The sequence below is a fragment of the Macaca thibetana genome, chromosome 5, assembly GCF_024542745.1.
Source record: "Macaca thibetana thibetana isolate TM-01 chromosome 5, ASM2454274v1, whole genome shotgun sequence".
In the NCBI taxonomy this organism is placed as follows: domain Eukaryota; kingdom Metazoa; phylum Chordata; class Mammalia; order Primates; family Cercopithecidae; genus Macaca; species Macaca thibetana.
In genome coordinates this window covers 60904246-60915200 of record NC_065582.1, presented here as the reverse complement: position 1 = coordinate 60915200, position 10955 = coordinate 60904246, and the positions used below count along the sequence as shown (strand labels likewise).

The window sequence follows — 10955 nt, the reverse complement described above, 5'->3', positions numbered from 1 at the left end:
ACTACCACAATAGGAGAAAAAGATTAGAGTTCAATTCCAAACCCAGCAAGGACAGTGGAAATTTATTAATATAACCAAGGAACAGAATGTGAGGTGGGTGCGAGGTCACAGGATGAAAAATTACTTAAGAAGAAACATCAAGGAGAGAGGAATTCTTGTTACACTGACTTAACAGGATTCTTGCTAAAGGTAGACCAAGTAATCAGACATCAAAGGTAGGTGCTTCACTCTAAACTGATGTAGTAGGATTCTTGCTATTACTGGGCTATGCAAGCCCAGCAAGAATGCAGACCAAGGTCAAGGGCTGAAGAAGAGGGCTCAGACTAACTAAAGTTTAATCAAGGAGCAAACTGTCATCAGTCTCTCTCTCTTTTTTATTTTTTTTATTTATTCAAAGAGGGAAGAGTCAATACAATACAGTGGACAGTACACTTTTTTTTTTTTTTTTGTCACCCAGGCTGGAGTACAGTGGTATGATCATATCTTATTACAGCCTCCATCTCCTGGGCCCAAGTGATCCTCCTACCCCAGCCTCCTGGGTAGCTGGGAGCACAGGTGTGTACTGCTATGCCCTGGTTAACTTTTTTTTTTCTGAGACAGAGTTTGGCTGTTGTTGCCCGGGCTGGAGTGCAATGGTGCTATCTCGGCTCACCACAACCTCTGCCTCCTGGGTTCAAGCGATTCTTCTGCCTCAGCCTCCCTAGTAGCTGGGATTACAGGCATGCGCCACTGTGCCCGGCAAATTTTGCATTTTTAGTAGAGATGGGGTTTCTCCATGTTGGTCAGGCTGGTCTCGAACTTCCAACCTTAGGTGATCTGCCCATCTCGGCCTCCCAAAGTGCTGGGATTACAGGTGTGAGCCACCAAGCCCAGCTGCCCTGGCTAACTTTTTTATTTTTGTAGAGACAGGGTCTCCCTACGTTGCCCAGGTGAGTCTCAAACTCTTGAGCTCAAGCAGTCCTCCCCCTAGGCCTCCCAAAGTGCTGGGATTACTGGCATGAACCACTGTGCCAGGCTCAATTTGATGCTTTTCTTGCAATTCAACATATCAAATAAACATAATTTAAAAAAAAATCTCTCTCTTTACAAGGTGAAAGAATAAATTATTTGAGATTTTCCAGAGGCCCTTTAGGAAATCTCAAATTCCATTCAAAATCAAGATTTCATTTAGAATTTGATTTGGGGAAGACAAAACTGTTAGAAATATCAAAAGGTTTGAGCATTTGAGTAAATAAAATCGATGACACTGTGAAACAATAGCCACCTATTTGACCAAAGTGACAGCAAAAGAATTCAAAAGTAGGCCAGGCATAGTGGCTCACAACTGTAATCCCAGCACTTTGGGAGGCCGAGGCGGGAGGGTCACAAAGTCAGGAGTTTGAGACCAGCTTGGCCAATATGGTGAAACCCCATCTCTACTAAAAATACAAAAGTTAGCCAGGCATAGTGGCGCGTGGCTGTAGTCCCAGCTACTCAGAACGCAGAGGCAGGAGAATCGCTTGAACCCAGGAGGCAGAGATTGCAGTGAACCGAGATTGCGCCACAGCACTCCAGCCTGGGTGACAGAGCAAGACTCTGTCTCATTAAAAAAAAAAAAAAGAATTCAAAAGTAAGTGTAGAAGATAAAACAACTGTAAAGAAACCATAGCTTTTTTTTTTTTTTTTTTTTTTTTTTTTTTTTTTTTTGAGACGGAGTCTCACTCTGTCGCCCAGGCTGGAGTGCATTGGCATGATCTCGGCTCACTGCAACCTCCGCCTCCTGGGTTTAGGCGATTCTTTTGCCTGAGTAGCTGGGATTACAGGTGCCTGCCACCACGCCCAGCTCATTTTTTGTATTTTTAGTAGAGATGGGGTTTCATTATGTTGGCCAGGCTGGTCTCGAACTCCTGACCTCAGGTGATCTGCCCACCTCGGCCTCCCAAAGGGCAGGGATTACAGGCGTGAGCCACGGCGCCCGTCTCATAGCTCTTTTAAAAAGTGAAAAGCGTTGTCTTAAGTAATCAAGGACATAATCAAGGTTAACATAAAGCATAGAAAATTATTCTGATAAGACACAAAATCTTGGTTTCCTGGGCAGATCACTCAAAAGAGAAAGATAACCTCTTTCTCTTATAATCTGTTAAGAGCAGACCAATAATCCAAGAAAACTTTGTCATTTTTAATGTAGAGAAAGCTAAATTCTAGTTTCGCATCAGTGTACTTTTGGTGTACAATTTTACTCTTTCTAGTGTACTTTTTTTATTTTTTAAAACCCTTATAAATAAACCTATCCAATCTTAGTCAGCTTTGACCATGAGATAAAATTCCTTTTCCAAGATTCCTTTTCCACAAGCACTCTACAACTTTTTATATCCATTCAGTTTTTGTCCTCTACTTTTTATCTTTCTCATTCTGGAACAACCAGTCATTTTAATCTAGGATAAAATTACTCTCTTTTTCTCTTAACAGAAACACATCCTACATTGCTTGCATACTTTTTATGCAAAGTTGCTTCTTCTCACCCTTATAATTTCTAGTAGTTTTATTTACATATATTGATTATTATTTTTAACCTTTAGTAACCTTCTTTTTTAACAGAGAAAACTAGGAAGTAGACAATTGTGGATTGTCTGTCACATACCAGCCGTCTGTGGCAGACTAGCATATTTTATGAATATACACCATCCGACAATTTTTATAGGTATATGCTGCTTCATAGTACAATTTTCCAATGTGGCAAAAAGAACATGTTTATTAATAGATCCAAATATATTTAGCTTGGCTCTACCGTATAAAAATGAGAAACCAGAAGTATATAAAATTAAACTTATGCTTAATAATGAATGTTTCAGTAGTTTATCTTACTTAGAAAAGATCCACGTATTTAATGAATATCTATTATTTAACTTAGCATAACTCTAAGGTTCCAAGTTACCAAAAAGATTTTGGAAACTATTTTCAGGCAGACATATCATTAAACATAGCTAGCCATCATCTCACGTTATTTCTCTGTTAAGTACTTTTATAGTCTACGCCTGTTAAGCAAGTATCACATAAGCAAAAACCTAAAATGGTTCAATACATCGGTTTTTTGTTTTACTGCTATGCTTGATATGCATAAAGTAACGAATATCAAGTGACTCATTTTTACTACATCATTACTTGTACATTTGTTCTTAGAGTGAACTTATAATTTGTATAATCTTTTTGTTGTTGTTTTGAGCTGGGGTCTCACTCCATTGCCTGGCTGGAGTGAATGGTGTGATCTCCTCTCACTGCAGCCTCGACCTCCCAGGCTCAGGTGATCCTCCCACCTTGGCCTCTGGGGTAGCTGGGACGACAAGCGCACAGCACCATACCTGGCTAATTTTTTGTATTTTTTGTTGAGACAGGGTCTTACTATATTGCCCAGGCTGGTGTTGAGCTCCTGGGCTCAGGCAATCCACCCACCTTGGCCCCCTAAAGTCCTGGGATTACAGGTATGAAACATCACATCTGGCCAATTTTTATAATCTTAAATATCTAGTAAATATAATATTACCTCACTTGACTAGTAACCCCAAGTAGAATAAAAATGAGCATATCATATTTGATGATGAAAATTTTAAGACATACTCATTTTTATTGTCAATAATACCAAATTAGTCTTATTTATCAAAGATTTACTCAATACATGTGAACTGGAAAAACGTTTGGGTTAGTTCCTATATTTCTAAGCGTTTTAGTAATATTAACTTTACTTAAGCATGCATTTATCTCTAAGTCAATTTAAACAGCATTCTTTTATAGGATTTTGGAAATTAATTTGATGGGGCTGGGCGTGGTGGCTCACGTCTGTAATCCCAACACTTCGGGAGGCCAAGGGAGGTGGATCACTTGAGGCCAGGAGTTTGAGACCAGCCTGGCCAGCATGGTGAAACCCTGTCTCTACTAAAAAATAAGAGAGGCCAGGCGTGGTGGCTCATGCCTGTAATCCCAGCACTCTGGCAGGCTGAGGTGGGAGGATCTCCTGAGGTCAGGAGTTCAAGACCAGCCTGGCCAACATGGCGAAACCCCATCTCTACTAAAAATACAAAAATTAGCTAGGTGTTGTGGTGCACACCTGTAATCCCAGCTACTCAGGAGGCTGAGGTGGGAGAATTGCTCCAACCCAGGAGGCAGAGGTTGCAGTTAGCCAAGATTGCACACTGTACTCCAGCCTAGGCGACAGAGAGACTACATCTCAAAAAAAAAGAGAGAGAGAGAATCAAAATCTGTCCTTTCATCTTTTTTTTTTGGACAGTTTTGCTGTTTTGCCCAGACTAAAGTGGCACAATCTCAGCTCACTGCAACCTCCGCCCCCTGGGTTCAAGTGATTCTCCTGCCTCAGCCTCCCGAGTAGCTGGGTGCCTGCCACCACACCCAGCTAATTTTTGTATTTTTAGTAGAGATGAGGTTTTGCCACGTTGGCCAGGCCAGTCTTGAACTCCTGGCTTCATATGATTCACCCGCCTCTGCCTCCCAAACTGTTAGGATTACAGGCGTGAGCCATGGAGCCCAGCCTGTCCTTACATCTTAAGAATCAAAATCAAAAGTGCTTCAACAGACTGTCGTTTGCTGCCCTGCTTCAGGAGCCAGACTCATCGACGTGATCCCTAATCGGTCAGGAGTGAAGGCAAAGTCTTCAAAGGTGTACTTGAGGTCTTGGGTGAGCAGTTTTGGGAGTCCATTGATGAATCTGATCCTATTTGAGTCACAACACCATAACGGTTCAGGAAAAAATTATTCTGACACTTGTTACAATGATAAGGAAGACTTTATTCAGGACAATTACAATAGGTATCAAGACTCAATAGAGGAGAGAGACAGGGCTCAATTCCACATAAAGCAAGGACAAGTGGGGATTTATAACCAACTCCAGAGTTGTGGAGTCTACGAATGGAAATTACGAAGACGAGACATCAATGGTAAGGAGATTCTTTTTTTTTTTTTCTTTTTGAGACAAGGTCTTGCTCTGTTGCTGTCACTCAGGCTGGAGTGCAGTGGCACAATCATGGCTCACTGCAGCCTTGACCTCTTGGGCTCAAACAATCCTTTTACCTCAGTCTCCTGAGTAGCTGGGACCACAGTTGTGTACCACCATGCCTAGCTAATTTTTTAATTTTTTTTTTTTTTTTAAAGATGAGGTCTTGCTATGTTGCCCACACTGGTTTTGAACTCTTGGCCTCAAATGATCCTCTTGCCTGGCACTCCCAAAGTGTTGAGACCATGCCCAGCCTACAGAGATTATTGTTAAACCAACTTAAACAGGGCTCTTGCTAAAGCAGGCCAGGGTGATCAAGTATTAAGGATGGGGGCTTCTCTCTAAACTGACTTAACAGAATTCATGATACAACTGAACTATGCAGGCCTGGCAAGGATGGGAGCCAACACTGAGGCTAATTGAGAGGAGACTTCAGAGGATTTTTGGTTTTTTTTGAGACGGGGTCTCACTATGTCACCCAGGCTGGAGTGCAGTGGTGAGATCTCGGTTCACTGCAACCTTCACCTCCCGGGTTTAAGTAATTCTCCTACCTCAGCCACCCTTGTAGCTGGGATTACAGGTGTGTGCCACCACACTCAGCTAATTTTTTTGTTTGTTTGTTTGTATTTTTAGTAGAGACAGGTTTTCACCATGTTGGGCACACTGGTCTCAAGCTCCTGGCCTCAAGTGATCCGCCCACCTCAGCTTCCCAAAGTGCTGGGTTTACAGGCATGAGCCACCATGGCCTGGCCCATTCAAAGGATGTTGACTAAAATTTGATCAAGGAGAGTCTTTGACAGTCCCTACAAGGGGGATCCGTATTTTCATTTTGCACTAGGCCCCACAAATTGTGTAGCCAGTCCTGTACATAGCCCAGGCAGCCTGAATACATATACTATTTGTTTCCTTGGGATTCTATTTCCTCAGGCATTAGCTGGCGAAAAGTTAAGCCTGAGCATTCTTCTTGCCACAATCTGGTCTCCGGATCTCCTAGTGAACACATGCTTGGACAAAGCCAAGCACTTATCTCCCAAGAATGATATAATTTTTAGCTATGGATTAGTTCCAATTCAGTTTATGCAGGAAAATATTTTCTATCTGTGGAGTGGCATGGTTCAGTTGATAATGTGCTAATTTAAATAACTAAGCAGAATGTTCACATCTCAGTTCGAAGTATCTGAGTTTGTATAACTTGCTGATTCATGGCTTCTTTTGAATAATTGGGAATTAACTGGCCTTAGGTTTATATTACTAGGAAGTTTACCAAAGTGTGGTTGGGCATGGTGGCTCACACCTGTAATCCCAGCTACTCAAGAGGCTGAGGCAGGAGAATCAGTTGATCCCGGGAAGCAGAGGTTGCAGTGAGCCGAGACTGTGCCACTGCACTCTAGCCTGGGTGACAGAGCAAAACATTGTCTCAAAAAAAAAAAAAAGTTTACCAAAGTGAACAGAAATGAGGAGTTGACCTAAGGACAAGTACCTCTACCCAGAATGCAGAAGCAATCCCCCAAATTGCAGTTTTCCAGCTTCAAATACTCAAAGATCCAGCCTCCATCGGCCCATGATAGCAAAGCTTTTGCTGCTGTAATTGTTATACTAAGATTCTTTGATTTTATTTTCGCTAAGCTTTATAGTATGCACTTTTCCTTTGAGTCACACTTTTCTGCCTTTGGAATGTGCCCTTTGCTATGGTTTGAACATGTCCTCCAAAGTTCATGTGTTGGGAAATTAATCCCCAGTGCAACAGTGTTGGGAGGTGGGGCCTAATAAGTGGTGATTATGATATGCAGGCTCTGTCGGCATGAAGGGGGTGGGTTAGTTATTGTGAGATTGGGCATCTTATAAAGTGAGTTTGGCCCCTCCTGCTCTCACACATGCTCTCTTGCCCTTCTGCCATGGGATGACATAGTAAGAAGGTCCTTGCCAGACGCAGGCCTTTGACCTAGGACTTCTCGGCCTTCAAAACTGTAAGAAGTAACCTAAAGGCCGGGTGCGGTGGCTCACGCCTGTAATCTCAGCACTTTGGGAGGCTGAGACAGGCAGATCACGAGGTCAGGAGATCGAGACCATCCTGGCTAACACGGTGAAACCCCGTCTCTACTAAAAATACAAAAATTAGCCAGGGGCAGTGACGGGCGCCTGTAGTCTCGGCTACATGGGAGGCTGAGGCAGAAGAATGGCATGAACCCGGGAGGTGGAGCTTGCAGTGAGTGGAGATCGCACCACTGCACTCCAGCCTGGGCAACAGAGCGAGACTCCATCTCAAAAAAAAAAAAAAGAAGTAACTTAAAAATAATAATAATAAATTGCCCAGTCTGTGGCATTCTGTTATAGCAGTGGCTCATACCTGTAATCCCAGCAGTTAGAGTTAGCAATTAGAGCGAGACTCCATCTCAAAAAAAAAAGGCAGGGTACAGTGGCTCACGTCTGTAATCCCAGCACTTTGGGACGCCAAGGCGGGCGGATCACACAGTCAGGAGTTCAAGACCAGCCGGACCAACATGGTGAAACCTCATCTCTACTAAAAATACAAAAATTAGCAGGGCCTGGTGGCACGTGCCTGTAGTCCCAGCTACTCAGGAGGCTGAGGCAGAAGAATCACTTGAATCTTGCGGGGTGGAAGTTGCAGTGAGCCAAGATTGCACCACTGCACTCCAGCCTGGGAGACAGAGCAAGACTCCGTCTCAAAAAACAAACAAAAAAAGAATGGACAAAGGACAGGTCTAGTTTTGTTTAAACAGGCCCCAGGAATAAAGACCTGTTTTTAACTGAAGGCTGCTTTTGAATTAAGTTCAGTTCTGAGAATTGAATTCATTCAGGTTAACTCTAGAGACCTCAAGGTTACTAGATTCCTAAAAGCTACTCACCTCCAAGAGACCCAAATCAGGGTAAGCCTGGAAGTTGACAAAGCAACAAAAGTGGATCCTGACTCTAGAAATCCAAAGCAGCAATTCGATCTCTAGGCAACTTCAGTTTCCTCCAGGACTTACATGGAAGCAAGCCAAGTAGTTATTACATCTCTAATTCAGTGTTTGAGTGAAATTTGAGGGTGTTGCATTGGGTTAAAGGGCATAGGAAATCCTTTTCGTCACATCACAATGGCTCTTCATTTTATATCCTTTGAATAAGGAAGATTCCAGAAGTTTCCCTCTCAACACAAATCACGATGGCTTCCACGATGGGCAGTGATGCTTGAGAAATGTCATGTTGCTTAACACTCAGACTCTTTGAACTGTGCATCAATGTATTTGTGTAAAATCCGACTATAAGGGCCCTTCATGAAAAGATGTCTACAAACATTTTCATTTTCTTGTAAATAATTACTGTAAGGGGAAAAAAAGCAATTAGAAGGAAGGACTTCAGCATCCTAAGTTCTTGTGCCCCATCCAAATCTGCTTTCTAAAGTCTCTATGGGAAAACCAGAAATATCATTTTAATGGCCTGGGTGGGTTCTTGCATTGTAAGTATACAGAGCAGTATGTTGAGAAAGCTTAGTGCTCTGAATCACCCAATGTACTTTATACATTTATTTAGAGAAGAATAGTTTAGTTTTAATTATTTATGATAATAGCTCTCAGTGCACTAGTAAATGTCCTTTGGTGCATATTTTGTAAAAGTAATGAAGTCTTTGTAACGTGAGCTTTCTCTTCAGCTATAAGCTCCTTCTTTTTGCTGAAGAACCAGGGCAGCAGAGTGTGTTCGTGTATAAGTGTGTGTATAAATTACCAGGCTTGACGTTTAGCAAAATGCTATTGAACTTAATTGAGGATTTCTAAGAATTATTCCTGGATGTACTCACTGTCCCATCAGTCATCCTCTCTCACAGCCATAGCCTTAGCAATTTGGCGGGAGAAGACATCACCATGAGGGAGATGAGCAGCCTGTCCGAATATTTGTTTTTGTTGTTTTCTTTCAGTGTTTTTCTTATTGTGCTTCCTCTGTTGCAATAATCTGTGATACTGTAATAAAACACATAGCTAGAAAGAATATAAATCTATTGTATTTCCCTCTGGCCTAAGTTAAATATACTGTAGCTTACGGGTAAGTCTTATTATGTCAAGGAATCTTCTCACCTTTTCTTTTCTTTTTTGTTTTTTGAGATGGAGTCTTGCTCTGTCACCCAGGCTGGCGTGCAGTGGTGCGATCTCGGCTCCCTGCAACCTCCGCCTCCTGGGTTCAAGAGATTCTCCTACCTCAGCCTCCTGAATAGCTGGAATTACAGGCACGCGCCACCATGCCTGGCTAATTTTCGTATTTTTAGTAGAAACAGGGTTTTACCATGTTGGCCAGGATGGTCTCGATCTCTTGACCCCATGATCCGCCCGCCTCGGCCTCCCAAAGTGCTGGGATCACCAGCGTGAAACACCGCGCCCAGCGTAATTGCCTTATTTTCAAATGAGATCCTAAACTAATCATAGTCATTCAGACAGAACAATAGTTCTGGCAATGTCAAAATTATCCTCCTGCAGATTAGACATGGCTTCTGTGTGAGTGAAACATACTGACCAATTTTGCTTCTTGTCTCTAGAAAAACAAAATTAAGAGCCTTTCAGACATTAGATTTGAAGTAAATGGGCCACCCATGAGTTAAAACCAATGGAAGAAATCAGATAATCTGGAAGGAGATCTGGGGGCTGATTCTTGTGGGACAAATGCAGTGCCTGGTTCCTGAAGCAACAATGCCAGAAGGGACATGTGGGGAACATGTCAGACTGACGGCACCCTGCTCCATGTGGATGGGAACATAGGCAGCAACTTCTAAAATGTGTGGCAATGCCACCTGCCCATCAAGGTTAGAATGTCAGTTCACGGAAGCAACAGAAAAGACAAGATTGATAATGAAAATTGCTTTAACACTTCTTTTATTTTCTTTTTCTCTTTTTCTTTCTCTCTCTTTCTTTCTTTCTTTTTTTTTTTTTTTTTTTTTTTTGAGACGGAGCCTCACTCTGTCACCCAGGCTGGAGGGCAGCAGCACAATCTCGGCTTACTGCAACCTCTGCCTCCCGGGTTCAAGCTAATTCTCCTGCCTCAGCCTCCTGAGTAGCTGGGACTACAGGCACATCCGACCATGCCCAGCTAATTTTTGTATTTTTAGTAGAGACAGAATTTCACCACGTTGGCCAGGCTGGTCTCAAACTCCTAACCTCAGGTGATTCTCCTGCCTCCGCCTCCCAAAGTGCTGGGATTATAGGTGTGAGCCATTGCACCCAGCTTTAGCATTTCTATCTACAAAGTTTTCTTGTTAAATGGAAGAAGACTATTGCAGTCATCTATTGCCATGTTAACAGATATCCCAAAACTTAATGGCTTAAATCATACCATTTTATTTATTCACTTACAATTCATGGTAAAATCCATTAGTTCATCATGAGATCCCTTCACCAAGAAAAAAATACAACTGTATTGATCACCTTTGGAGGATCCTAGGGAAACAACTGGCTAACTTAAAATCTGTTTAGATCCTTTTGTAGTTCATAGGTGTGATAATTGGGTGTTCACGTGCACGTGTGAGATGTGCCACACTCCAGCCTTGTTACAACATCAGCATGTTACCCATCTGACATGAAAACAACAAAACAAAATAAAATTGGGTTAATGGAGAGACAGAATTAAGAATTTATTTTGTCCTTACATGTAATCTACCTGTCAGCACTGATGAAGAAACATTTGTCTACAAAAGTATTTCAGATAATAAAGAAGCAATTTTTTAAATCACCATTTATAACCCCTAATTAACTACTGACCCTAGGCAATGATTATCAATGTCTGATAATGTCATAAGAAGAGACTTTTGAACATTATCATGTGCCTCCTGATAGATGTGTGCAACATCACCCATGAAGTTGTGTTGCCAACAACAACAAAGTGTTGAATCTGATCAAGCCTTTAGTTCTAACTACCATTTCACAGGAAATAACAAGGAACACTGTAACATATTTTCTTCAAAAAAAAAAAAAAAAAAAACAGTATAAGG

The 10955-nt window shown here is 42.0% G+C and overlaps 1 non-coding gene across 1 annotated transcript; it reads left to right on the top strand.

Moving 5' to 3' along the window:
• The first annotated feature begins 10440 nt into the window (after nucleotides 1-10440).
• On the top strand, nucleotides 10441-10544 carry LOC126955880 (small nucleolar RNA U13). The gene has a single exon (XR_007726165.1). It is a non-coding gene; the product is annotated as a small nucleolar RNA U13 (small nucleolar RNA).
• Nucleotides 10545-10955: the final 411 nt, after the last annotated feature.